The following is a 26,596-nucleotide window of genomic DNA, read 5'->3' on the forward strand; positions in this document are numbered from 1 at the left end:
AATAATCGTTTAAAGCGGTCGTCTAAATCTTATAAACATAAGATTTTAATAATTTAGTTCGGAAATTAAAAAAACTGTAGCACCGTTTACAAATAACATCATTTACAAATAACAGCGTTTACGTTCAACACAGGCCGGTTTTCAAAGTAGGTGACACGGGGACACAATATAATCAACGGTGTTAATATCGGACACCATAACATCAGCGGACAAACAGTATCGCATAAAAGAAGTTACAATTTAACCGACGCAACAAATAATACTATTTGAAAGCGATAGTCGGGGTAAAGATCGAGCGAGAAGTAATAAATCTTAACTTACAAAAGGAAAAGACATTATCAGTCGGTCAGACTGATAATAGCCGACTTAAAATATGAAATACGGTCGAACAGAACGTTGAAGTAAAGCCTCCATCGCGAGGCTCCATAGCCTCTTCCGCAGTCGGGAAATGAGCAACCGAACGAAATTTAGAACCGGTGCATTATGATCGCCGTTCCGCTCCGGTTCTAGCCCGGATCGAAACCGCATCCCAAATGCCTCGGCCACCCAACCTCTTCGCAACTTCCACATTGCTGCCCGAACTTTCACCGCTAAATCGATCGGGAGAGTTTTTCCCAATACGGTGGGAATACGGTTGTAGGAGGTTGTTTTAAAAACACCAGTGCATACTATCAAAGCTCTGCGCCGGGCACTCCTTAAATTTTGAAGCGGTGCTCTATTTCTATCCAACCTATGCGCCCAAATTGGCGCCGCGTATGCGATCATGCTCTCGAAGACACTTCGGTACACCAAGTACATTTGACGGCCCGACAGCCCGTAATCCTTCCGAGCGATCCTTCTAACTTTGTGCATCACAGAGACGGCGTCCGCCACAACTTTCTTAATCGGTTACTAAAAAGCAACTTGTCATCAAACAAAACACCTAGGTACTTATGAACCCTTACTCGGCTGATTACACAGCCTTTATACTTAAGTGGGGGTTACGACTGCTTGATAATTTGTCCGTACGCATCAGAAGCATAAACTTCGTCTTGGGCACAGAAATCTTTAAATTTTGAATGTCCATCCAGCCTCTGCGGTTGACAAAGCCGCCTGCCCCCTATTCACTAGCTGCGGTCGTGAATTACCACGAATACTAGGAGGTATAAACAACTGTGAATCTACGTAATTACGAAATGACTACGTTACGTGTGAAATTTACTACTATTTGTTTTTTTTTTTTAAATTTTGTCCGCCTTGGATCTGACATTCTAAATCAAACTTTTTCAGATCGGTGGGCGTACCGATATTTGTTTTCATTATCAAATTATCTAATTTTAAACATAGTAAAATGTTTTCGGTCCTAAATTATTTCATACAATAAATTTTGAAATCGTACCGTTCTACAAGAAATATTCAAAATGTATCTCCTTAACAGTTATACGGAGGAAATGAATTAGAAAATGGAGTTATAGAGGAAGAAGAATAAGTTGATGAGGATGAAATGGGAGAAACAATACTGAGATCTGAATTTAAGAGAGCATTAAAAGATTTAAATGGCAGAAAGGCTCCTGGAATAGACGGAATACCTGTAGAATTACTGCGCAGTGCAGGTGAGGAAGCGATTGATAGATTATACAAACTGGTGTGTAATATTTATGAAAATGGGGAATTTCCATCAGACTTCAAAAAAAGTGTTATAGTTATGATACCAAAGAAAGCAGGGGCAGAAAAATGTGAAGAATACAGAACAATTAGTTTAACTAGTCACGCATCAAAAATCTTAACTAGAATTTTATACAGAAGAATTGAGAGGAGAGTGGAAGAAATGTTATGAGAAGACCGATTTGGTTTCAGGAAAAGTATAGGGACAAGGGAAGCAATTTTAGGCCTCAGATTAATAGTAGAAGGAAGATTAAAGAAAAACAAACCAACATACTTGGCGTTTATAGACCTAGAAAAGGCTTTCGATAACGTAGACTGGAATAAAATGTTCAGCATTTTAAAAAAATTAGGGTTCAAATACAGAGATAGAAGAAAAATTGCTAACATGTACAGGAACCAAACAGCAACAATAACAATTGAAGAACATAAGAAAGAAGCCCTAATAAGAAAGGGAGTCCGACAAGGATGTTCCCTATCGCCGTTACTTTTTAATCTTTACATGGAACTAGCAGTTAATGATGTTAAAGAACAATTTAGATTCGGAGTAACAGTACAAGGTGAAAAGATAAAGATGCTACGATTTGCTGACGATATAGTAATTCTAGCACAGAGAGTAAAAAGGATTTAGAAGAAACAATGAACGGCATAGATGAAGTCCTACGCAAAAACTATCGCGTGAAAATAAACAAGAACAAAACAAAAGTAATGAAATGTAGTGGAAATAACAAAGATGGACCGCTGAATGTGAAAATAGGAGGAGAAAAGATTATGGAGGTAGAAGAATTTTGTTATTTGGGAAGTAAAATTACTAAAGATGGACGAAGCAGGAGCGATATAAAATGCCGAATAGCACAAGCTAAACGAGCCTTCAGTAAGAAATATAATTTGTTTACTGCAAAAATTAATTTAAATGTCAGGAAAAGATTTTTGAAAGTGTATGTTTGGAGTGTCGCTTTATATGGAAGTGAAACTTGGACGATCGGAGTATCTGAGAAGAAAAGATTACAAGCTTTTGAAATGCGGTGCTATAGGAGAATGTTAAAAATCAGATGGGTGGATAAAGTGACAAATAAAGAGGTATTGCGGCAAATAGATGAAGAAAGAAGCGTTTGAAAAAATATAGTTAAAAGAAGAGACAAACTTATAGGCCACATACTAAGGCATCCTGGAATAGTCGCTTTAATATTGGAAGGACAGGTAGAAGGGAAAAATTGTGTAGGCAGGCCACGTTTGGAATATGTAAAACAAATTGTTAGGGATGTAGGATGTAGAGGGTATACTGAAATGAAACGACTAGCACTAGATAGGGAATCTTGGAGAGCTGCATAAAACCAGTCAAATGACTGAAGACAAAAAAAAAAAATTAGTAACAAATTAAGTAATAATTTTTTCACAATAATAGACCTAATAATTAAAAAAATAAAACAACTACCTGTGATAATCTTAAGTTAATTATTGTAGAACATTAAGTGTGAACAATAGCTTTTTAAAATTAGCTCGTGTCGAATCGAAAGATTTTTTTCAGAAATTTTTTTTCAGTTTGGGGCCAATATCTCCAGGGGATGAGATAGATAATGTCTTTGGAGTCATTTTTCTCAAACTTTTGAGTACATGCGTACGCGCTTATCTTACCGTTTAAAAAAACATTGCTCCCCAAATTCTCCCTCTTATCCCGGAAATCGACAAAACTATCTTTTCATTTATCGCAAATTTTTTGAACGATTTTTTTTCTTTTCATCTTCGTAAGGATAGTAATAGTGCAACTGTTGTAAGCGACCAAAAAAACCTTTGGAGGCGATATTGTCGGTGGGGGAATCGATGAAATTTTAAAGATATCAAATTTAGGAGTATTTAAAAAAAATTTCAAGTTTCTTTAAATTTTTATTAATAATATTACGATACTAAAAATCTTCATTATTCACCCCCACCCCTAAAAAAGAAACGTTAGATAACTTTAAGTCGTAAATTTATCGGTGGAATTATTTTACTTCTTCAATTTAACGCAGTAAATGAGAACAAATCAAAAAATTTTTCTGAGAGGTGATTTTGGTGTGGGAAAGCAGAATATGTAATAAAATACTGATTTTTTGAATTTTTTACACTTTTTCTTCGATCGTTATTTTTTTCACTACATAAGAATAAGTAACCAGAATCAGAAAAGCATTAAAACAGCTTTACACCGAATGTCGGTTCTTGTACCTCATTTGTTTTAAATGCGTTCAATTTCACAAGAAATACTGTAATAGATTATAAAAATATTTAAAAATCTAAAATATTCAGTAATTTAAATCGCAACTAAAAGTAATCAAATGCAATAATAACCACGACTGTAAAGGTTTTTTTCTTGATTATAAGATTAATTTTCCTTTTTCAATATTTGTTTTATATAAATATGTATTTGGATATAAGAAAAAATAGAAGTAGTATGTAAAAAATATTCAAAATTTATTTATTTATTCCACAATTTCTTTTCTGCTTACAGCTTTACAAAGGAAAAAATGTAATTACTATTCATAAAGTTAACAAAGATTCATTCCAGAATAATAGAATTTACATTTATTACTCAAAAGTGATACCGGCAAGAAGTTACGCGTTTTTTTATGAAATTTAGCAATTAATTAAATAATCTTGGGACTTATATATTATTTATACTAATAATTTATTTATTACTTATTATCTAAAAAATAACTCTCTTGCTAGGAAGATTTTTGTGCTGTAAGTGCATTATATTATTTATATTTCTTAAGAAATATGGTTCTTTTATAAGTATAAATAGCAAACGTAGATATTTTTTCTTAATTAAAATCGCTGTTATTTAACTTGAGATTTAAAAAAAATCAGATTTACTATGAAAAAATAATATTTACAGTAAATAATAAATGTAAATTGTAAATTTCCATATTCCACGCACAAGCTTCAAGTTTATATGATGATTCAAGGAAAAAAAAATAACACACAACTGCGCTGTAGCAGGGACAGTTTAAAACTGACAAAAGTAGACAGTAATAGCAGTGTTAAACGTGACGCTAAAATAACTGCAGTTCGAGACGATTAGGTTCGATTTTAAGTTGCTCACCCGGTATTGCAATAATAAAAAGCTGCTTCAGAAGACCTTGTACTTTTCACAAAAGTCTGTATAAGTGTATATTTATTTATACATCTATTCAAATATTAATCCTTTAAGGCCGATTTTTTTAACATTCAGATTACGATAAAAGCGAAGTGTTTAATAAAAAAAAATTAAATGAAAATGTAAATATAAATAAAATAAATTTAATAAATAAATTCTTTATAGTAATAAATGTTTTAATAAAAAAAACGGTAGTTCCATAGCCAATGATAAAATAAAACGATTATTTATAAAATTGTATAGCTCATACGTTGACAGACGACTTTTGTTAAGAGGAATTTTAGAGGTAATTCTTTTTTTATTTAATTTTTTTGGGATGACATGCATCAACTAAAAACAACTGTCAGTCTGATTAATGCGACGACGGTGTGGGAGAGGGTGAGAGGGGGAGATGAACAAAACACAGGTGGCTTCCTTCGGTCTGATTGGCTACCGTCGGACAGTAATTATCACGCGATGTAAACTTGCGTACATGTGTGCGTAAGTGTGTGTATTGCAGTCCAGCAACAATATTAATATCTCTATTTCTTATATAGACGTTCGATATAATTAAATTAAATCAAGATTTGTCGATTATTTTATATTTATTACATTTTATTTAAAATAATAATTAATCTCCCTTAATTTTAATAAACTTATTAAAAATATTACGATAAGGTTTATCCGTTTTGTAATTTACAAAAAAAGAAAATATATTCTAATATTACATAACAGATAAATTTTTTCGGGAAATCGAGTAACAGGAGGCAAAAAATTAATAATTTCAAAAGTTAAGGATTTAAGTGAATTCTTTTCCGGTTTACCAGAAAAATTACACTCGAGAAAAGGTTTCGAACAAAAGAAAATATTAAAATCGGTCCGGGTAAACTTTACAAAAAAAAACATTTTATTTACACAAATCTTCGCCTTTTAATGGATCGTATACAGAACTTGACTCGCAAAGGAACGCAAAGAATTACAGGACGCGTTCTAAAAGCGAAAAATAAACAAAAAATTCATATAACTTAAATCTGGAAACTTCAAGTTTTCGAGCACACCTTACAAAAAGCTAGGTAAAATGGAGCCAACAGATCTTATGTTAATCGATAAATAATGAATGTTTTCCTAAATAATTGAATAAATTTGCTTCTACAACTGCATCTATAATAATATTTTAGAAAATAGCCGTAAAAAAAAAAAACAAGAAAAAATTGGCGTAAAAACGTTATTTTAGTTTGACATATTTTTTAAATTTCCATTAAAAAAATGTGTAAAGAATTAAATTCTAAGAAAATCTACGCAGTAACATCAACTGAACGTAAAAAATAATTTAGGAAATTTTATTTCGATTTATTTAAACAAAACAGATCGAAACATGACAGAAAAACTCTGTTATATAACGAAATTATATCGAAACAAGAATTATTATCAATATTGCAAAATATTAAGAAACAAAGTCATTTTTTATTAAAAATTCATAAACCGAAAGAAAAAATTAATTAACTTTTCAAACGAATATTATTTGTTTACGATATTGTAATACATCTTTAATACCGACAAATTTACAATAAAAAAAATTTTAATACGCTATTTTTCTGCCGTTTTTTGTTTAAATGAATAAAATTCAAATTTTTCAAAACTTCTTTATTCGAAGTTGTTTATGCGTACACGGATTTCTCAGAATTATATTTTACACAAATTTTATTTCTAAATGTCAATTTAACGTCAAATCTAAAAACTTGTTCTTAAAAAAGGAAATAAATATAAAAAATTAAAAATACACTACCGCCTTAAAAAACTGCTGACAAACTCGCTATTTAATATAGGAGAATTAAAGGGCGTGCGGTTCACAATATTACATATAGTATATTTCTTCAAATCTTTTTTTAGTGCGTAAAACTATTTTCCAATAAAAAAAATATTCTAAAAACTTGATGCCATCGGTCGATATCATCGCGTAGCGTTTACGGGACAAAAATATTTGTCGGATATAAAAATTTAAATAGAAATTTTTTTAAGTTAGAATTTATACTTAAGAGTTTAAATACATCTTTCAATATCTATTTGAAGCGTTCATAAAAATTTTTATATTTTTACGAAAATATGTGACGTCAAATAAAGTATTCAAATATTTCCTTAAATATGAACGGTATTTTCATCTGAAAAGGTTTATTTTTTGAAGTACGAATAAAGAAACGAGTAAAAAAATAAAATCGATATGTTTGATAGTACATAAAACCCGTATCAAAACATTTTTTTATTTGTAAATATACGCATCGTACGTCGGGTAAGTAATACGTATAAGTTGCTTATTAAACTAACATTTTACAAATATTAATTTTTTTATAAAAAAAAAGTAACAATTATTTTTGTTTAAATTAATCACTTTTAATACACGAGATTCAATTTATTAAAAGTAAAAATAACCTAACAATATAAAAAAAAGATGGCTTCTGAACAATAGAAGGGAGGAAAAATATTACTACTGCGGTTAGTTTGTACGTATGGAGACTGTGAGAGGGGGGAGAGAGAGCAGAGAATGTGAATGCATTTGACTCTCACGTTCTCTCCTTGGTTCGCGTCGAAATTCATCAAAACAACTACGTACATCAAAATGTGTGTTACGTTGATGAAAAATTATAATTGATTATAATATTATTAGCCGTTTCCATTATATTCAGCGATGTAAAAAAATCAAAAAATCTTACATAATAATATTATCTAACATTTTCTTTCTGATATTAATCTATTAAAAGTGATTAATATATTAAAAGTGTTATTAAAGATTAACGTTGTCATACAGTAAATAAAGTTTATTTCTTCACGATTTGTAGTTGTGTTTTTAAAACCGTTATCAAATTTTGTTTATTTGATTATTTGTATTTAGAGAATTCAGTATATTTAAATATATTTTACATGAATCTGACAACCGTATAGAAAATAATTTTACGTGTAAATGAGGTAAGTTCTTTCAAATTATAATATTTTGTAATAAGAAATTAGTACACAATTAAATAATGTGATTATATTGGTTAACATATTGGAGAAATTTGGGAGTTTAATGAACTAAACATTTTATTTTGGCAAAAATGATTATTTTTAGGTTAGCCAAATATATTTTTATTCTTGTTATTTTAATTAAAATTAAGTACAGATTACTTTTAAAAAATATGTAACTAAAATAATTTGCTTTCTAGTAAGTACCGATACACTATAAGAGGGGTTTTGCTGAATCTTTTGTAGACTAAACGTTTTATTTACGTATTATTTCTATTTAAATGTGCTTTACTTATTATTTCGGGTTTCAATATTCTATTGAAGTTCTGTTTTTTGTTTTAAAAATTTAGATTTCTGTTTAACAACAAAACCGTTTGCCTGTGTCTACATTTGGTAATTGATAAATTAGCTATCTATTTTAGAAAGATAAATTGCCTTTGTTATTCATATGAAATACTTTACAAATATTTTCTCACTTTTCTTGAAATTTACATTGATATGTTCTGTAGATCAAAACGGTCGGTTTTTATGTTACATGGTCAGATTTATTATTAATTTTTTTTCGACAAAAATTTAGTCAAAATGTTTGTTCTAATTTCTTTTTCATTTTTTTTACTTTTTTTTATTAAAAAAAAGACTATACTAATGAATAAATGAAAGCAATTTTTTAAATTCACTTGTATCTGTTAGCTAAAAACATGGCTAACGGTACATAAACGAGTAATGATGTGGTGGCTTTCAATTATTTAATTTTACCTAATATTCGATTAATTATAACCACGCACGTAAACGTGATTATTGCACATATATATAAAAGTACATTCGCGTGCGTGCTTTTATAATTTTTCTTTTTTACTAAACATTGTTTTATTTTAATTTAAAGCAGAAATTTAAAAAATCGAATATTATAACTAAAAATAAAAATATAATGTCGCCGCGACCGTGTCACAGAAAGCGTACTTCCTTGCTACATAATATACCAAAAGGCTTGGGTTCGGTTCCGGATTAGTATGTGAAGAATTTTCCACAATTAGATTGCAACTTCTTCAATAGCTAATTATTTTAAAGAAAAACAGCTGAACTACAAATTATTATAGATTATAGAAAAGATTAACGAATGGTACATAAGGATGTAATGATATGATTTCATTATTTCTAAATTTATCTATCGTAGCCGATTACTACTTTACGAGAGATTTATTTTTTATTAATCTAACAAAAAGTAACGTTTGAAATTTAATCTATGTTTGTTCAGATTTTGTCTTACTTCGTTCTTATATAGTAATTAGCTGTTAACATTGAACAAAATATTTAACTGTGTCTCATTTTCATTTTGATAATATACTGTTATCGTAACACAGTTAGTAGAGATAGTACAGCATATTAGTAGAGATAGACCTTATAGGTCTCGGGATCGATTTTTAACTTGGACACCCCCAGATCACAAGGTATTCTTTTATTTTTTATATTTGTTAATATTTTATATTTTTTTGTTTAACATTTTCAATTTGTTTTAATTCTTACTTTTTACTTTTTGCAGGGTTTTTATAATATGTCTCCTTTTTTTTATTAATGTTAATATAAATATTAAGTTTTTTTTAAAATAATTTTTTATATGTAATCAAATATATTTTGATTACAATTCGAATCTTGGACCTCCAGATGAAATGCCGAGAGGCTACCACTCCGCTACGGTGATCAGAAGAGTGGTATGCTTAATTTATATCAGTATATTTTCTAAAACCTGGGTTCGATTTCTAAATGGTTTTTTAATTTAATTTTTTGATATTAATCTATTTTTTTCTTTTTAATAAACCTTTATTTAGCTATTTAACTGTTATTAATAAATAAAAATATTTACTCATAAAATGAATTTTAAATTATGTTTAACAGTTTATTGTAAGATTTATTTTAATCATTTATTTTATGTTTTAAATAGATCTCGAGTGTATATGTGAGGGTGCGCGCACGTGTGTTACGTAATTCATATAAAACTACCACAAGAACAGTAACATTAATCTGTATTGTTCAAGTTAAGAAGACGTGTATAACCGAAGATCACCGATTGTACGCGGAGATGAACGAACATACAGTATACAGTCTAACTCACCCGATCCAGTCGAGGTTTAAATTTACGTATCATCAATGTGTGTTGCTTTGTATAGACAAAATTAACGTCTTTATTTTAACATCTTGGTATGTATTTTTTTTTTACATATTTTATTTGTTCTATCTAATACATAATTATTAAAACAAGGATTTTAATTAAAATACGTATATATTTAATTTTTAAGTGGTCACCTATGTTTCGTTTTTTAATTATATAGTTAATATAGAATGTAAAGTATTACGTTTTTGTATTATATTTTAAAAAGTAGTATTGAATAATTTGTTTAAAACCCCTCTCTCGCTCGGTCACTCTCTCTCACACTCTCTCTTTTTCATTCTTTCTTTCTTTCTTTCTTTCTCTCTCTCTGTGTGTGTCCTAATTCTTTATAAACATCAAATTATTGTTGATTTTTGTTTGATTGTTTTTGTTTGTATTTTTGTGTGAGTTTGCGTGCGCCCGCGCATGTTTGTGTATGTATATGTATTTTATTCTTATGATAGTTAAACGAATTAGTACAGTCAATTTGTATTTTATTTGAAAATCCTTACCTACCGATTGATGTTTTTTCCATATGTTAGGGGTGATGAGGGAAGCTTAACTCCAGATTTTAATGTTATTCAAATGTTATTTTTTAATCGTTAACAAATGTGCCTAAATAAAATATGACCTTAATTAGGCGAATCTAATTAATTAGTTAGTGAATAATGTTTGTCATTGGGTGTAATTCTGAAGGTAAAAAAGTTACTACGGGGGAATTTTAACTCGTTTTATTTCTATCGCGATTTTTCCGTTTTTCAAAATTTCATTGCTCATAATTAAAAGGCGAGAGCGTTGATCGACAAATGGTTTTGTCGATTGAAGGCCACGTTTGGAATATGTAAAACAAATTGTTAGGGATGTAGGATGTAGGGGGTATACCGAAATGAAACGACTAGCACTAGATAGGGAATCTTGGAGAGCTGCATCAAATCAGTCAAATGACTGAAGACAAAAAAAAAACGGTAGCATAAAATTATATTCATTTTCTATTGTAAACTATCTAATAGATTACCAGTTATTTATAACCATTAGTCGCTTCTGTGTCTCCTTTAAAGCATAGTCTTTTGATCTGTTGCGCTCTCTCTCTCTCTCTCTCTCTGTATATATATATATATATATATGAAATAAGATACACACACTATAGCTTATAATAAAAAAAAAACATACTGAAAGGAGTGAGGGAGTAAAATGAGAAAAGAATAAGCGGGATATAGAAAGACGTGACTAAACTGGACACACGTTTAATCTTTTTAACTGTTTTACAGTAGCAATTGTTCAGCTTTGCGATGAAGAAATAAATCAACACTTGTTTTATATTATTTTAAAAGTTAGTTTACCCCTAGTACACGTATACATATAAATTATTTTTTATATTTCAAGCACAAATAACAATTGTGGTTTTATTGTAAGGGAAAATATTATTTTCTACTAAATAGTTGTATTTAAAAATAACATAATTGTGTTTCTATTTTAGTTCAGTTTAATCAAGAGCAATTCAGAAATAATATTATTTTTAAATAATCATACTAACGTTTGGTAAAACTCATCACATTTACAATACGGTAAGCGTTTAATTAAATTGTTTACTTTTACGTATTTTTAACTGATAATTATTTTAAACAAACATAATCTACACTTCTAATCGTTTTTTTTTTAAGTAGGATTATCGCTTCGCTGATATTTATGGTAGAGTAGTAAAAACTCAGCCTTTCACCTAGAAGATCCAGGATCGAAAATCATTTAGGCATAGTATTTATTTTACAAACTACAAATTTCCTTCCCATATTCCCACACACAAACTTCTAACTAACGTAATGATTTAATTATCTTAAAAGAAAAAGGTGTCTGTTATAACAAGAACTTTCGTAATCGTTTTATTAGGTTATTACATTGCCTGAGTGTTTTAATTATATGATAATTAAACTGTAATACGTAGATAATCCACCTTAAAAAATATTTATAAACTTTAGTATTTCTTTTACTTACAGTTGTAATTTATATTTTTATTTTCTCAGAGAATATAAATTTATCCAATATTAAACTTACAATAGATTAAAATTTATTGTTAACCTACGTGAAAGTTACAAACATGATTTTTACGAAACATATGTAGTTAAATAATATTAATAAATAAAATAATAAACTTAAATATTATATTACCTAAAAACTGTACGATTACAATAAAAATAGATTATCAGTAAATCAAGTAAATATTTACGCACGGATTTAACTTCCTCTTTCAACAGAAATCAGTAGTTGACTGCTAAAACCATACTAAGCTAATTTGAATTTTTCGAATTTCTTCACTGCAAATGTTTTAATAAAATGATTTTATGAATTATTTATTCTAAGGTATTTAATTTAAATTAAAAAAAAAGAAAATAATTTATAACCAAATTAATTTTATATTTACCAATTTTCATTATATTAATTGATGAAATAATAATATATTTTCCGTCTTAGAGAACATAAAATATAGCGAGTAAACTCTTAATATCGTCGACCAGTCAAAAACAAAGAAAAGTAATAAAGTTGTTTGTAAAACTTCTAATGTCGTGCCAATTAAGAGACATTTCTCAGTCTCATCAAAATCGGTTACTATTATGCATATCGTTTGTATGGTAACTGAAGAATTTTCTAGAAAGGAAATTCCACACGGTTTAGGACATTATTTTAAATTTATGAACATTTGATTTAATTTATTGTATACAACTTTTTTTTTTAATATATCGGTTTAAAATTAAACATTTCTTTTTTTTTCATTTATAGTTTAATGAAAACTAAATTAAAATTTCAACATGATTTTTAAAAGTACCTTGCTACAATTTATATGATGCACTTTTTTTAGATGAAATCTCGTGTTTTATTGATATTTTTAAATTTAAAATCTATTCTAGTTTCTTCCAGATTACAAATTTTTTTTATTCAAAATAAGAAGGGTGTTTTAATTTTTTTTTTCTTTGATGTTGATAGATCAATATCGCGAAATTTTTATAAAATTAATTCATCAGTTTTATAAATGAACTAAAATAATTTTATTAAGGTAAAATTTATAAAATGACTTTAATGTTTTAAATAATTTTATAGGAATGCCTAATTTTTATATTAAATCTAGATACATTATTTGTATAAATAGTAAATATAATTTATATGTATTTGTTCTTTGTTGCGCTTCGCTACCATTAGTGGCCTACTGAAAATAAGTACAAATTTCTTAGTACAATGAACATCTCACAGGAACTATCTTAATTTTACTGTTTTATGTATTGAATACTTTAATAATTATTATTACTGAAACAGGAAATGTATTTTAGAAACTGTATTAAAAGAGAAATCTATATTTTCTTTTGAATTTTTTTTTGTCTTCATCATTTGACTGCTTTGATGCAGTTCTCCAAGATTCCCTATCTAGTGCTAGTCGTTTCATTTCGGTATACCCTCTACATCCTACATCCCTAACAATTTGTTTTACATATTCCAAACGTGGCCTGCCTACACAATTTTTTCCTTCTACCTGTCCTTCCAATATTAAAGCGACTATTCCAGGATGCCTTAATATGTGGCCTACAAGTCTGTCTCTTCGTTTAGCTATATTTTTCCAAACGCCTTTCTTAATCTATTTGCCGCAATACCTCTTCATGTCACTTTATTCACCCGTCTGATTTTTAACATTCTCCTATAGCACCGCATTTCAAAAGCTTCTAATCTTTTCTTCTCAGATACTCCGATCGTCCAAGTTTCACTTCCATATAAAGCGACGCTCCAAGCATATACTTTCAGAAATATTTTCCTGACATTTAAATTAATTTTTGATGTAAACAAATTATATTTCTTCCTGAAGGCTCGTTTAGCTTGTGCTATTCGGCATTTTATATCGCGCCTGCTTCGTCCATCTTTAGTAATTCTACTTCCCAAATAACAAAATTCTTCTACCTCCATAATCTTTTCTCCTCCTATTTTCACATTCAGCGGCATCTTTGTTATTTCTACTACATTTCATTACTTTCGTTTTGTTCTTGTTTATTTTCATGCGATAGTTCTTGCGTAGGACTTCATCTATGCCGTTCATTGTTTCTTCTAAATCCTTTTTACTCTCGGCTAGAATTACTATATCGTCAGCAAATCGTAGCATCTTTATCTTTTCACCTTGTACTGTTACTCCGTTACTTAAAAAAAAAAAATTATTTAATTATTTTGTTAGATCTTCACTAAAAATCACATCCTATAGAAGTTTATATTTTTATCTTCTATCTTTGTTCTTTTTATTACAATTCTTTTAAGTTTATAAGTTAATGTAATTAATACTTCAGCACGTATCAACTAATCACCTCGCCAATCGCCGAGGTGGAGTAGTAATATCTTCCCTTTCATCCGAAAGATCCCGGTTTCGTATACCGGTCAGGCTTGAAATTTTAATTCACTTCAAAATGTCAATACCATACTTCCACACACAACCTCCAACCTAATATAATAAATTATTGAATTAAAATAGTAAATTCATTTCTGAGAGTAAGCCAGGTTTTGTACTCGTCGAGTTGAAGTGTTATATATTTTTCAGTTATTATCGTTACACTTCTTAACCTTCCTCTGTTCAAAAAAGAATTTAGGAATTATTTTTAAAGAAGATTACATTTTTTGTATTAATTTTATATTTAATCTTTAGGCTTCGGTTACAGCTTGGACAACACTCCATATGTGTAATATCTGTATCAGTTTTACGCATTAAAAAAATAACCATAAATTGAAGATTCTATTATAAATTGCACGCATAATCCTTATAAAAAAAAATAAGTACGTAAATTTAGACTCAATTTGATTCTCACAGAGTTCAATTTTTCTAATGTAGGTTTTGTCTATAATTAAGTTATTTTAAGTTAATTAAAAAACCTAAAAAAGGAAAGAAAAAAGATTGGTGTAATTGGAAGTAAGTGGGTTCGATTCTTGGTTTTAAAAATACTTATTTTGATATTACCTATTAAAAAAAGACTGACAAGTTGAAAGTCGCGATTTCGATTCTAGGTTTCAGCACAAAATCACATACTAAATGTAAAAATAAATATTAAGTAACGTTAAAGAATAGACTTGATCTTCCTTCAGAACAGTTTTATTAAAAATACTATGCATTAATGTTAAAAAACAATATTTAAAAAAAAATCAAGAGATATGCTATATAAAATAAATAAATAAAAATGATAAAAAAATAAAAAGTAGAATAAAAATCTCGGAGGGTGTGAAAAAGAAATAAACCGAATGGCTTTACTTTAGACAGTATTAAACATTTGTAAATTATTATTATTATTATTGTTAAACGTGTTTTATGCAGCCGCGCGTTCGAGACGGCAGTTGTGTAGTTTAACCTTGAAACAGTTGTACGTCTCATAGCAACTGGAGTAGTAGACAGCGCGTCGGCGAGCAGTTTTGTCTACGATAGCGCAGTATAATTTGTAAAATTATCTCTCGATAAATAAAACGAATATTTATAACCATTTCTTTTCTTTTTTTTTAATTTATTTTAATCGTATTGACAACATACAAAGTATATATATATTTGTTCCTTTCCTCGGGCCATCCGTTATGTATTTGCTTCACAAGATGAGATGAAATGATAATTTTGTAGCGTGTAAAAATGCCATGCCTAACCGGGATTCGAACCCGGGACCTCCGGACAAAAGGCTAAGACACTATCACTCGCGCCACGGAGGCCGACAAACGTCAGTTACTATTCACCCAATTTTATTTAGGTTATGATTTTTAATTTTTCATGTTATGAATTTTGATAATAATGTAAGATAACGTAACCGGAAATCGAACCCAGAATTCTTTACTATACAAAAAGAACGTTAATTCAGATGCAACGTCACTCTGACTGGTTTAACAATACATACGAGTAAGTTAATAAAACATTGTGTGTGTGTGTGTGTGTGAGCGCGCGCGCCCTCCATTATTCTTTAATTACGCAACAGACTTAAAACTTGAAATTTTTTGTACATCACGAATTCATTCTTTTGATTTCATTGACCCAAAAAATGTACGGGAAGAGTATTTTTTTACAAAAAATTTACTGCATTAGAAATTAAATCAATTGACACGCTTCACTAACAGTCAACACATAATACGTATTAAAATGGTAACAGGATACAATTTTCTTGTTTTTTTTTATTACTACCGTTCTGGTTGACAAAACAATGTACACTTCATTTTACTTTATCAGATTAAATGTATCACAAAATTGATTTATATCCAAAAGGTTCTGGATCCGAATCCCGTTATTTTTTTACGTACGAAAATATTTATCTACCTCACTGTCATAATTAAAAAAAAAAAAAATGATGTGGGACACCACATGACTTCCTTGTATGCCTATTAAATTACATATACACATTTTTTGCTTCATTTGGTATAAACTTATTTCATTTGAAAGTGAAATACGATCCTCTAATTCTTTAATAAAGAATTTTTTGATTTTTTTTTTCTTCATATTATTGAATTATTATTTATTGTAATTTTTTTACAATCACAGGTTAATAAATTAAATTATATTTACACGTTTTTTTAAAATGAAAAAGTATGTAATTTTATTTCATAAAAATTCATGATATTTTTTTTCTTTTTGGTTATTACTGAATTATTATTCATAGTAAAAGTTTTTTTTACAATGAGAGTTTAATAAATTAATAAATCAACATATTTAAATAAAAGAAGTTAAAAAAAGGAGATGAAGTCTGATTCAAACCGATGTGCCTTCTCCTTGTAAAATCCAAATATTTCATTAAACTTTTACTTGGCTATAACTCTGGAACCGATGAAAATAAGTACCATTTATGATATATCGTTGAAAAGCTCTCAATCAGGGCTTATTACTGCAGTTAAGAAATAGTGGGCTTTTTTTGGACACTTTTGGTTCAGTCGATTGCAATAAAAAGGAGGAGTGCACAACTAGATGTTACAACAGTCCTAAATCCAAAATTTCAACATACTACGGTTAATAGTTTTTAAGTAATGCGAGATACATACATAAGTACAGAGGTCACGCCGAAACTGTCAAATGGATTCAGGGATGGTCAAAATGAATATTTTGGTTGAAATCTGAAAAGCGAAATTTTTCGCGATCACAATACTTCCTTTACTTCGTACAAGGAAGTAAAAAAGGTCTGAAATACTCCTTACCTGTGCATGTGTTCCCACGCTCGGTATGAGGTAAAAAGACAGTAATATTATTTTTCGCTTAAGATGCAGTCTAGTACTACAATTAGTTACCCAACGTAACTTCGCACGGGCGTTGCTCTATGTTCTACCCTGCGGCACATTTATGCATAATCATATCTCGGATAATTATAACAATAAAAAAATATTACAATTTAAGTACAGTTTATTATTTTTTTAATTTTAATGAAATGAAAATAATAAATAATAATTTTTTAAGACGCTAAAAAATTATATGCACCAGTCCCCATAAAATACTATTGGTGGAGAAGATCATTAATTTTGTAAGTTTAATTAATTTTTAGTAAAATGACTATAAAACTTTTATGATTTCCAAATTACTTTCATATAATCTTTATTTTTATGAAGGAACAGTTTGAGAGTGTAATTGCAGAAAAACGTTTTTGTGAACAAAACAGTCGAAGAATCGATAACTATTTAAATTAACGGGTTGGCTAATTAGCTTTATTTTTTGTTACGAGTTAATAATTAGTAAATGAATAAAATATAATGAAAAAATGTCGGCCTATATCTAGCGCAAATATAAAACAGAATAACATTTCCTGAATGAACTGAGGAAACACACACGACGGAAAGAGCGGTAGAATCAGTGGAGAGTTCTGGGTTTAATCCCGGCAAGATTTGGTATTTTTCATACGCTTTAAATCTATGAATTGAGAAGGTAAAATTGATTAAGTGAAATGCTAGCGCATTACGTCATTATTTACCATCGGCTGTGAAATTACGTAACTAATAACTTCGTTACAAATACACTCTTGCTTAAATCCGAGTCTTGGTTCAACAAACAATATTTTAATATTTATTTATCTCTTAGATTTGTCACCGCTTTTAAGTCGAAAAATGTTTTAGATATGGAGGTCCGAATAATCGACGTTTTAATGAACATTAATCTCAGATTATATTTCTTAATTTGATTCAGAATTAATTTCTGTTTTTTGTTATAAGAAAATCTCTGGTAACTCGAGTACTTAAAACAAGCAATAATTTATACGTAAATTTTACGGATACTGAGTGATTATAATACAAACTATATTATACAACTTAAAAAATTACAAAAATAAACAAAAAAAACTTATTTAAGATTTGTTAAAGTTCTTGTAGATTTGTCATCGCTTTTAAGTCGCAAAATGTTTGATATGGAGGTCCGAATAATCGACGTTTTAATAAACAGTAATCTCAGATAATCTGAATCATAATTAATCTCTGAATCGTATAACAAGAAAATCTTTAAAATAATTCGAATACTGCAATAAGCAATAATTTATGTAAATTTTACGAGTAAATAAAATATGTAGGTCCTGTTAACTGAAAGGTCGGATTTATAAAATCAGTGATTATTTTATTAACTGTATTATATAAAATAAAAACGTTAAGTATGATTTTTTAAGTTTTTAATACTACTACATAAACGACAAATATCAAATAAGTAGTAAAACCGTATTGCAAATGGAAAATATAACATCAACTTTAAATATTGTTGGAAATTTATTTATTTTTTTATATTTATTTTTTTATAAAAAATAGTAAAATGATAATATAATGATTCGTTATTAAATTAAGAAAAAAAATTATAAAAATTTTACCATAAGTAATAAAAAATTTTTTTTATTCATTTCCTGGTTAGCTTGTTGGAAGATTTATTCTATGAAAATGAATTGAATAAGATATAAGACAAATGCAACGCAGCGATTTATCCGATACCCAACTGTGGCGAGTACACTGGCAAGGCGGGAAAAAAATCAGTTTAAATGGCAACATAGCGTCTGTCATAGCATCAGTAAATGTTAGAACTGTGGTTTTATGAATACAACTCCCTATTAAGAATATTAATATAATAAATTAATGTACGTTAACCGAAGCGAACGGGTGTCTTACATAATTTTGAAGTAATTTTCAGTTTAAGTAAACCTTATTATCTCTAAATAATATATTAATTAAATTATTTATTTATTTGTATAATCACACACGCGCGCACAATTTTAATTATATATATTGAAATGTATTACTCTGTATAAAAGTTTATTTAAATAATACTAATTGAAAAAAAAAAAAAAGATTTATTTGTAGCTCGTCCAACGTGTACATATGTAATTAATATATGATCAAAATAATTTTCAATAGCGGCTTCTGAATGATTTTGTAGTAATGTTTTTTAATACTTAATATATTTATCTTAACATTATTTTATGTAATTATATTTAAATAATTAAAATGAACTTAATATATATCTATTTTTTATTTCATAATTTGTTTATATTTATAATTTATCTTATAGTGACATGATCTATAGTGTTTTTTTTATACTCCAATCGTAATAAAGACTTATTAATTTTTTATTTGCTTATTTTACCAAATATACTACTTATAACATTTTATTTTACTTTGTAGAAGAGATTCTTCTGATTGCTGATTTGCATGTTTTTTTATGAATTAACTTGAATTTTTTTGAATAAGTGAAATTTTTTTAAACAAAAAATTACTATACTGAAATGAAAGATTTGAATAATTTTTCATTGGCAATATTGCCAACATTGACTACATAATACTGTTATTACCATATTTGACAGGCAATCATTTCCAACTTTTCAAAAAAAAAGTAGACTAAGGTGTGGTGTGAAAAAAGAAATAATTTTTTCTGTATTTATCAGATTTCTTAAAAATTGGGTTAACCTGAACACACATTTCATAAGCAGTACGAAGGAGATAATCAATTAGTAACTTTTCTAACAAAAGCTTATGTTTTCTAAAACGTGAAACGATCCAAATGTTTTATGATAAAAGCCAACTGCATTTTAACTTAATTACAAAAACAAAACTGAAATTAATTTACTAAATTATTATAATATTATATTTGTTTCATCTTACATGATGCTGTATATATATATATTCTAGTTCTATGGTGCAATTAAAGAAAAGTGTTCATAGGATGTCAACTGGTCATTTTAATACTAGGGTCAATTTCCCATCTAATTATGCCATCAATATAAATAAATATTAAATAGAGTCTCGGAGGTTCAAATGTGATAATTTCATCATTTGACTCTCCTGCAATGTTGATGGCAGTTTTAGGAGATAATTACTTGTAAGCCTTGCCAAAAAATTGTAATTGTTTTTCAATTAAATAATTTTATATATATATACTCATAATTTTTTGAAAGTTCAAATAATTCATTAACATACTGACTAACTGTGCTAATTAAATTTAATATGAAAAGAAATTTAAACCAACAAAACACAGTAAATAGATAAGTTAATATGGTAAGTTTAACTTATCTATCATTAAATATATATACAACTGTATAATATAACTATATACCTAAAATAAATAATTACATATATATATGTACTTATTTACAGGATGTAGTTATACTGTACAGCTACACAATATATATTAAAAAAAGTATGTTAAGCAGGTCTAATTTTGCATGTCAGGGTTTTTGCAGCTACAAAGATTTCATGGACCTTCTCTAACAGTTTTAGTACTAAAGCATTCCAAAATCATTAAGGTACTTGTGTACATAATCTGTTTTTTCCTTATCTCCAGACTGGATTAACTGATTTAGATAAAAATTTAAATTATTTTTTCTTTATATGAGACACTGATACCAATTTATTTTGGACGCAATTGTTTAAACAGGGAGATATGGACCTTATGAATCGTGTATCTCAAAATTTTACTCAGAATAGATAAACGCTTTCATATAATTTAATGTCTCTTTAAGTAAGTATTTTCTGATAATAATTCAAACCCCTCCATAAATAGGAGGCATAAAAAATCTTTTTCTTTTTTGTTTTTTCTGGTCACAGTCACATTTTTATACTAATTAGATGGTTCCATTACATTAGCAATTCACTTTGACTATGTGTTTGAGTAATTTCATTCAGGAGTTCCTCATTTTCGTTTGTTAGAAATTATCAAGGGTGTGTGACAATATTATCAACATGGGTTTAGTATCTTAAAATTTTACTCTGAGTAAAATAATTTTTTACATAATTCTTTACTTGCAGACTAGTGTTGCACTTCTTTTTTTTTTCTTAATGGTAGTAGGTAAAGCTCTCGATAATGAGAGTTGTAACTCTTTTCTGAATCACAAAATAATAAAATACTTTTGACTCCTTTCTAATCAGAATAAATCAAGTTTACACAGTCATTTTCACAATATGTATAACTAACAAATTTGTTTAAAAACTTACTCAATAAATTAACATCAAATATGCAATATCCATCCCCTGATCCTTTATTAGAACTTCTGTAACAATCTAAATTCAGTTTCTTTTTCGAAGACCTACTGAGCCTATTTACATCTATCTGGTGGCAGCTGATTTGTTGTAATTGATAGATCTTTTACAAAATTAAATTTGAGAAAAATTAAAGAATTTCTTGCTGGTGTAACAAATAGCTTCCATCTGTCTTTAATTTCTTTAATACAACTAGATTGTCGCATCCTGTTATAAGATCAACATAAAAGTTGTTCTTTAATATTCTTTCTTGAAAGAATATTAAATTGGTTTATTAGATTGATTATGTATACACAGAAATATACAAGAATATAGCCTAGTCTTGATTCTTCAATGATTAGATATTGAGAACTTTGAATGAATTTTTTGGTTTTAAAAGACTACGATAAAATTGTGCACCATGAAGAATATTAATTTTAGAAGAATGTTGAAATCTGGATCGCCTAAACATAAATTCAAAGGCAAATTAAAATGAGTTATATAGAAAGATTTGATAATCTTTATCTCAGAGGACCAATCTTTATGTACAACTACTCCCATATATTTTAAGCGCTTAGCTAATGAATCCCAGGGTTGTAGGTTGCATAAATAAAGTGAACAAAATATTTATAAATTAGAATGTTATTTATTTAAATTAAAAACATGTTATTTTAGTATTTTAGAGTCTGCACACCATATAAATCCTTACTAGTTTGATGTTTCATTCAAGACTAAAAAAATAAAGAACCATACATTCATTAATAATCAGATAAAGAATAGTAAGAAATTATAGGTTCACAGGACTCTTTACATAATAAAAAAGGAATCATTAAGACTTCATGTCTAAACATAATCTATATCATTCTATTTTATTCTAATTAATAACCATTATTCAAATAATTAATTTATTAACTTCATTTATTATATATCTACATAGATTTCTATTTCTAAAAATCACTTTGTCTTCCTTACAACAGATATCAACATTTATATTCAATATTTTTTGTAACAAAACATTAAAATGTAAAAATAAACATATTAAAAATAACTTATTTTCAGTACATCAACTATATTAACAAAGAACATTACCACCAAAACATTAACACTTATCACACCAAACAAGCGGTTTCTACTCAATTCAACATGGATTTACATTGCTGCCAGCTATACAACACATAAATATGTTGATAATCAAATATTTGTATAGTATTTATTAGCAGGCTTGAAGTAAATTTATGTTCCTTATCAAGACTGATCTTGCTTTGTATAAAAGTAAAACAATAGCTCATTTAAAAAAATTCCATCATTTTTTGTGGTGGGAATTCCCCCACAATCTCAGCAATTCTTTTATCTGGATTCAAATCATCATTAGACGTGGTATTTTTTATATGCAACATAATTTATATTTTGAATTTCCATATACAAATTTGAGGGTTTGTAATAATAAAAACAAAAATTAATTCACCCTGTAATTTAAAAATGAATCGCATAACTTGACTGGGATAGCCAGGAAAATTATGCAATTCACTGCCAGCTTTTTTATTTTTCAATAAAACAATGCATGGATCATCAAACGGTATTAATTATGTGAACCAGAAACCTCAAAAAAAATTAATGAATCGCAGATTTTTTTAAAATGTCAAAATATTAATCCTACTTCTTAGCAGATTTCTAAAGAATTTGAAAATCTGCTATTGCCCCCAGTCTTGTTTATATGTGTAAATGTGTATGTATAAAAAGTTTTTATCCACCCAACCAGACACAAATCTTAACTGACTTTGACAAAATTTCACCAAGCTTTGTCAGAATCATTTTTCATGTTGTCAAAATCAGCAATCAAGTAGACCACCAAAAAATAGTTAAGAACCAAGAAATAAAAATTGCTAGAAGTGTATACAGCTTCAAAAGCTCGTGAATGATTTGAAATCTAAGTCAGGAGCTGATAACGCAAAAAAATAAATTAGTTAGTGAGAATGAACTACTGAAGTGGTTAGTGACTGAAGTGCAAGATAAAAAAGGCTAAAGAAAAGAATAAATAAATAAAAGCATATAATAATAAAGGCATAAAAAAGAAAAGAATGATAGACTAAACAAATTGATAGAAGAGGCTGATGAAAAAATAAAAATCACCCAGTCAACATATGCAGACATTGCCAAACGTAGTACACACTCTTAGCATTTCCCAAACAGTCATCCTCTAATATCACAATAAAAACCAAAACAAACATTTGTGCGGATTATTAAGAAGTGAAATATACCATGATGTAAGCTGAATTAAATGCAAAAGTAATTACTACTAAGATGAAAAAAGATGGAAAATTCAAATGTATCATCAATGTAAATCATCTGCAGGTAGTGAATGATGAATGAAATAGAAAGGCAATATCAAGATAAATATAAGATCATATTGAAAAATTGAATAATCCAAAAATAAAAATAATCCAAAAAACAAAAATAAAAATAAAACACACAGGAATGCAAGAAATCTTAATAAAAGAACAAATTTTCCCAAGTTTCCAATCAAAAAGTGTCATAACATACGTTCAAAAATCCATAGCTAAACAGTCAGAAAAATAAAAATTTAACAACTAATGCATAATGATCTTGATCCATTGCTATTCCACTAAACACTGAATAGCATAAAGTTACATGTTACTGGAAAATGAGTAAATTATATAAAGATTTAGATTTTCAAAAGCATTATAACTGCTGTGGTCTTGGTCACATTGCAAAGAAATGTGAAAATGAAACAATACGCTATTAGTGTGCTGGTCTTAATGAAACCAGTATATGTAACATGAAAAAATAATCTTAAATGCATTAAAACTGTGCGGAAGCCGGAACCGGTCTCGTTACTTTATTTACAGACTTTGTATGCAGTTTTTGTTCAGTTCAAAATGTATGTTGTTTTGTTCAGAGTCGCACAGAAATTTTACCCGATGAACAAGCTGATATAGCTGCTAAGGCATATAGTATACAATAGGCATATGTACCTTACTCACCGGGTTGGTCTAGTGGTGAACGCGTCATCCCAAATCAGCTGATTTGGAAGTCGAGCGTTCCAGCGTTCAAGTGTCCTAGTAAAGCCAGTTATTTTTACATGGATTTGAATACTAGATCGTGTATACTGGTGTTCTTTGGTGGTTGGGTTTCAATTAACCACACATCTCAGGAATGGTCGAACTGAGACTGTACAAGATTTACACTCATATATATCCTCTGATATAATACTTGAACGGTTATTCCTGAAGGATAAACAGGAGAAAGACTCAGCAACCATCTTATAAACACAGGAGAAGTATCCCTAGGGTAATTTAGTAAGTAATAAAACCTTCTTTTTTTTGTCTTCAGTCATTTGACTGGTTTGATGCAGCTCTCCAAGATTCCATATCTAGTGCTAGTCGTTTCATTTCAGTATACCCTCTACATCCTACATCCCTAACAATTTGTTTTACATATTCCAAACGTGGCCTGCCTTCACAATTTTTTCCTTCTACCTGTCCTTCCAATATTAAAGCGACTATTCTAGGATGCCTTAATATGTGGCCTATAAGTCCATTTTATACCATTTTATTAATACCATTTTCTCGTGACAAATTCGAGGGTGCAGTTACAAAAAGGAGTGGTGAGAGGCCGTCTCCTTGCCTCAATACAGTTTTTATGGAGAAGGGTTGACAGAGTTCACCTCTGAATTTCACTGGACTGGGTATCGGTTAAAGTTAATTTTATCACGTTTACGAGTTTAGGGTGAAGGCCCCGGTTTCTCAGAATATTCAGCATGGACGGTCGGTGTATACAATCATAGGCCCTTTTAAAGTCGACGAAGGTGATTATTAGTTTTCTTTTTTGTCTTTTTTATAAGTCCATCATAAATTTTAGGGATATTATTTGCTCCGGGCAACTTCTCTATCCGGGCCTAAATCCTCCTTGGTACTCCCTAAGTTTCTAGTTCAAGTTGATCTTTGAATCGGTTGTATATGATTCTCGACAGGATGTTGTATGTGCAATCGAGGAGAGATATGCCTCTGTAGTTTTCCGGATTAGTTTTATCCCCTTTTTTTATGTAATGGATGAATTGAGGGCTGTGGTCCAGTGTTCTCGAAGTTTTTCTTCGTTCCATATTTTCACGAGGCATAGATGTAGGGAAGCTTTGACTGAATAAAACGATGAGTGTTTCCAGAGTTCTACGAAAAGCTGGTCTTCTCCGCTTGCTTTGTAATTTTTTATTTCATTTAAGACAGCGAGCACTTCTTGAATTGTTGGCAGGTTGATATTTGCCAGTGAAGTTTTAACTGGAGTTTCATTGTCAATCTTAAAAAGCTCTGAAGGGTCGTCACAGTAGAGGAGTCTATTGAAGGTTTCTGCCAAAAAAATTTCATCATTTTCTTTATTGGTGTGGGCCATATTTCCTTTTTTTGCTGTCAGCATAAGGGTGGGTGGTTCATATCTTGGAAGAACCTGACCAAAATTTTATAATAGTCTCGGGAGTTTTTTGGGAATGAATCAAGTTTTTTTTGGGCTTGTCGTATGGTTCCTCTTATAATTTTCTGTGTAGATTATATTATATAATTTGTTTTTTTTTTAGAGACATCTTGGACAAGGGTGGATCAGCAATAGATGCCACAGTGGCTTCGTTGTTTTGCAATGGAATCATCAATCTTCAAAGTATGGGACTCGGCGGTGGATTTGTTATGACAATATATAATCGGACAGAACGTAAAGCTTATTCGCTTATCAGCAGAGAGGTAGCACCGATTAAAGCGACTAAAGAAATGTTCATGAATAATTCTGATAAATCACGTACAGGTTAGTGAAACGGTTTTTATAAATGTTTCTTTTTCTTTCGTATAAAAATTTTAATCTTACAGCGTAGTATATAATGTTATGACCCATCGGGTTGGTCTAGTGGTTAACGCGTCTTCCCAAATCAGCTGATTTGGAAAGTCGAGAGTTACAGCGTTCAAGTCCTAGTAAAGCCAGTTATTTTTACATGGATTTGAATACTAGATCGTGTATACCGGTGTTCTTTGGTGGTTGGGTTTCAATTAACCACACATCTCAGGAACGGTCGAACTGAGAATGTACAAGACTACACTACATTTACACCCATACATGTCATCCTCTGAAGTATTATCTAAACTGTAGTTACCGGACGCTAAACAGGAAAAGAGAGAGGCATATGTACCTTAGTATATATAGCTACTGCACAAAATATCTATTTTTAAGTCGTGCAGACTTAATCATTCTTTACATAA

At 29.0% G+C, this 26,596-nt stretch overlaps 1 long non-coding RNA gene across 2 annotated transcripts; it reads left to right on the forward strand.

The window, feature by feature from the left end:
- Positions 1-7,556: 7,556 nt before the first annotated feature.
- On the forward strand, positions 7,557-26,143 carry LOC142318428 (uncharacterized). 2 transcript variants are annotated; one of them, XR_012754906.1, is made up of 3 exons: positions 7,557-7,714; positions 9,690-9,946; positions 25,927-26,143. It is a non-coding gene; the product is annotated as an uncharacterized LOC142318428 (long non-coding RNA). The 2 variants fall into 2 exon arrangements; XR_012754905.1 differs by lacking the exon at positions 25,927-26,143 and adding an exon at positions 11,374-11,464.
- Positions 26,144-26,596: the final 453 nt, after the last annotated feature.

This window comes from Lycorma delicatula, chromosome 1 (genome assembly GCF_047948215.1).
Source record: "Lycorma delicatula isolate Av1 chromosome 1, ASM4794821v1, whole genome shotgun sequence".
NCBI lineage: Eukaryota > Metazoa > Arthropoda > Insecta > Hemiptera > Fulgoridae > Lycorma > Lycorma delicatula.